This window comes from Orbicella franksi, chromosome 6 (assembly GCF_964199315.1).
Source record: "Orbicella franksi chromosome 6, jaOrbFran1.1, whole genome shotgun sequence".
Lineage (NCBI taxonomy): Eukaryota > Metazoa > Cnidaria > Anthozoa > Scleractinia > Merulinidae > Orbicella > Orbicella franksi.
Window position 1 is genome coordinate 6,466,656 of NC_138150.1, and position 4,430 is coordinate 6,471,085.

The following is a 4,430-nucleotide window of genomic DNA, read 5'->3' on the forward strand; positions in this document are numbered from 1 at the left end:
CGTGTTCCCACCGGGTTGCAAAAGGATAAAAAACAAACAAACAAAAAAACGGCGACGATGACGGTTTGGAACCCTCTCATGAGTTTTCGAGGTAGGTTTTCAACACATGACTTTGCCCACAAATAAAGGACAACCCTAAGACGGGAAATATTTATTTACTGGACATTGCTGAAGTGAGTCATTTCTGTCGTCATTCTCAATATCAATAATCCGGTTGCCGGATTCCGGATTCCAGGATTCCGGTTTCGTATTCCGGTACCCTGGTCCTATGAGTTTAATTACATGATCCTGCTGTATACAGAACCTGTCCAGGCAAGCAGATGAAACTAACAACTGAGGTCATTTCCGCGAACTTTGACTCACGCAAGTCTCGAACGTTTTGTGACACGCGTGACTATTTTTCAGAAAGGTTCCCTGTGCTACGTCGGGCTATTTATAGAAAATAATTGGCTTTGAGCGCTTAAATTCCCATGTCAAGTTCTAAGCTCTTAAAGCCTCTTGTTATTCAAATTCAACCAGAGTGGTAAATGTTGAGAATATTACTCGAGATGAATTGTTTCCTCGTCCAGATCGTCATGGTAACAGTCACATTTCGGTTTCGTGCTTTTGTCTTTCCAAAACGCGAGGTCTTACATTCCCTGACAAACAATACCCGCCGAAGAGTTACGGTTTATTTGATTGTGAGCAAAAGAAATTTTAACATTAACGGCACTTTGTGAGTGGCCAGTAATCATTTCCGTGTGCGATCGTTCTTTCGTGATGATCAAGACATTTCATTTGCAAAGTTTAAAGACAAGTTTTCCCCCGAGTCATAAATTTTAACCGCGCTAGGATAAAAGTAGGGAGGCTACAAAGTTCAAGTTTTTGCCCAAAGAATTTCAAAAGCAAAATGTCGTAATATTTAAGGAGCAGTGTAACTTACCTTTTGAAGCTCCATGATTGTGATATTAATAGAGTCCCAGCAGTCCTTATATCAAAATTTACTTGTTCTCTAATGCAAATGATGCTCGGTAGGAAGAATAGGAAAGATGTCTGTTCACAAACGCCGTTTTTCGTTATTTTGCCTTCGGTTACGTTCATCGGGAGACTTCAGGAGCATAGCTTCAGCAAAGATAAGCCCCGTTTTGGATTTCACGCATACTAATTAAGATTCCTTTCTGCTAAAATGTGAAAGGGGGTTTTTAACAAAGGAACAAAAGGCTTGCCCAGACTTGCCCGCTCTTAGTTCACAATCTATTTTGGCTATATATATATTTATTATGTGGCTAGCTCCGTGAATAGGTAGAATAAATCAAATCCAGCGCTGTTCACAATCTATTTTGGCTCTATTTTCCCGGGACCACTGCATTACAAATTCAGCGCCCTAACCACTAGGCCACGCTGCCTCCACAATTAATATCCTAGCATAAAACCTAACTCCGCTGGCTCCTGAAAAGTCATTGGTGTCTCCTCAGCTTGTTACACTTGGTACTTCCGGTGATAAAACACCAAGCTGTAAGTATGACTCTTATGGTTGCTTTTCAACGCGGCTGATAGCCGTTCTTTAGAGAGCAGCAGTAATAAAAGATTTATTTCGGTGCATTCCACGCTTTCGATCAACTGGAACGAGGACATTGTTTGGGATAAATGGTTAAGTGCAGTATAGTGATAAAAGCGATAGTCTCCCTGTGGATGTTATTTCCTTGTTTCCGAAAGGTTTTAAAGCACGCTTCAACGTAGGTTTCATTGCCATTTTTATTTTTGTGCATGCGTTCTACCGGACCTAAAGTAACAGACATTAATTAAGCCAACCTGTCAGCTTGATCTTATAAACACTAATTAAAATGTTTGTATGACTCCATGTGTGACCGCTTCGCAAAGCGGCTAATGACGTATTTGAAGATAAAACAGGAAAAAGTGCTTTGCCAGTTAGGCTTTCTAATTCTTCGGGAAAATTTGCTTTTGTTCGCTTGAATTGAATTAATTAAGGCTCCCTTCATTCCTATGAGTTTAATTACATGATCCTGCTATATGCAGAACCTGTCCAGGCAAGCAGATGAGACTAACAACTGAGGTCACTTGGAAAATTTCCGCGAACTTGGACTCACGCAAGTCTCGAACGTTTTGAGACTCGCGTGACTATTTTTCAGAAAGGTTCCCTATGCTACGCCGGGCTATTTATAGAAAATGAGTGGCTTTGAGCGCTTAAATTCCCATGTCAAGTTCTAAGCTCTTAGAGCTTCTTGTAATTCAAATTCCACCAGAGTGGTAAATGCTTAGAATATTATTCGGAATGAATTGTTTCCCCGTCCAGATCGTCATGGCAACAGTCAAATTTTGTCTTTCGAGAATGCAAGGTCTTACATTTCCTGACAAACAATACCCGCCGAAGAGTTACGGTTTATTTGATTGTGAACAAAAGAAATTTTAACATTAACGGCACTATGTGAGTGGCCAGTAATCATTTCTGTGTGCGATCTTTCTTTCGTGATGATCAAGACATTTCATTTGCAAAGTTTAAAGACAAGTTTTTTCCCCGAGTCATAAATGTTAACCGTACTAGAATGAAAGTAGGGAGGCTAAAAAGTTCAAGTTTTTGCCCAAATAATATATAAGGAGTAATATATAGTAATATTTAAGGAGCAGTGTAACTTACCTTTTGAAGCTCCATGATTGTGATATTAATAGAGTCCCAGCAGTCCTTATATCAAAATTTACTAGTTCTCTAATGCAAATGATGTTCGGTAGGAAGAATAGGAAAGATGTCTGTTCACAAACGCCGTTTTTCGTTATTTTGTCTTCGGTTACGTTCATCGGGAGACTACAGTAGCATAGCTTCAGCAAAGATAAGCCCCGTTTTGGATTTCACGCATACTAATTAAGATTCCTTTCTGCTAAAAAGTGAAAGGGGGTTTTTAACAAAGGAACAAAAGACTTGCCCAGACTTGCCCGCTCTTAGTTTACAATCTATTTTGGCTATATATATATTTATTATGTGGCTAGCTCCGTGACTGGGTAGGATAAATCAAATCCAGCGCTGTGATTGGCTACCCGAGCGTGCAAGATGGAGCTATCATGCCCGCTCTTGTTCGGTCAAGATGGCTGGATATTGGCCTCGTTCTTTTTTTGCGAGTTTATGGACCTCAACTCCATCTCGATCCACAAACTCGCAAAGAAAGAACTTGGTCAATATCCAGCCATCTTGACCTCACACTATAGAAAGTAAGGAAAACTATAAAGTAAGGAAAGTACGACCAGCTAAAATGTCCTAACACGTATTCAGCAGTGCATTAAGTATACATAGTTTATAAGAATTGGCCGTTCTGATTGGTCGAAAAGCTCATCATACGACGCGGACAGTTGCTGAATGAAGTTTTCATTTATTCGAAAGACATCACTCCAAGTCCAGGATATTTGAAAAGATGGAGAATTTTCAAAATGACTGCTGTTGCCCTTGGACCAAAAATCTTTTCAAGGAGTCGTGTTCAAGTTTGTAGTCTTTGATATTCACCTCTGGAAATTATTCTAAAACAATTATTCGCCTCAGGCTCAGTGAACATAGGTGAATATTCAACAATGTTCACTACGCCTTTGGCGAGTTTACTGAGCTGAATCTAACACGCGCTGTTATCGGTTGATTTATGGTCAGGTGGCAATTGCTTAATCTTAAAATACACAGCTGAACCAAGTTCTCAACGCAAAATTCGAAAGCTCAAGTGTCGCAGTGTTGGAAATGTTGACAAAAATACAAAGTAAGGAAAGTACGACCAGCTAAAATGTCCTAACACGTATTCAGCAGTGCATTAAGAAATGTTGCTGCTGAAAGGACAGGCATTTCATTGTCTTCACAGTTTTCGTTCCTTTTCAGGAGCTCTTTACCAACCATCAGTTAGCTCTCATCAGTGGACAGGATAAATGGTGACAATTTCTGTGGGTGGGTGGACACGACAGGCTGGGCATTGGACACAGGCGCACACTATTTCCACTCTTTTGGTTGTACGGTTAGGACCGTGCTGTTTCGGAAAGACGCCAACGTCAATATTAAAACTATAGTGGTAGACAAACCGACTCCGTCTGCCCCAACTTCCTCTTAACTGAAACCTCGGTATCATTAGCACCTCACGGAATATTTCCTCGGGAGATATTGATTTAAGAAAAAAAGACTCCCCTGGGTCAATATCTTGCCAATCTCTACGACGAAAATGCCTCTTTACAATATGTTCTTCTTGATCCTCGGATAAATTAAGGAATCGACAGCCTATGCAACTTATTGCTTCCATTTTCCTGTTCCGCGCTCGCCAAATTTTTTTTCCGCCCTCGCCGGGAGCCTGTTGGCAGGCTAGCTTCGCACTAAATATAAAACCAAACTTTGGTTTTATATTGAATAATCTAACAGGAAACCACATCACCTAGCCTTCGCCTTGAAACTAACAAGGAGGTCACTTGGAAAA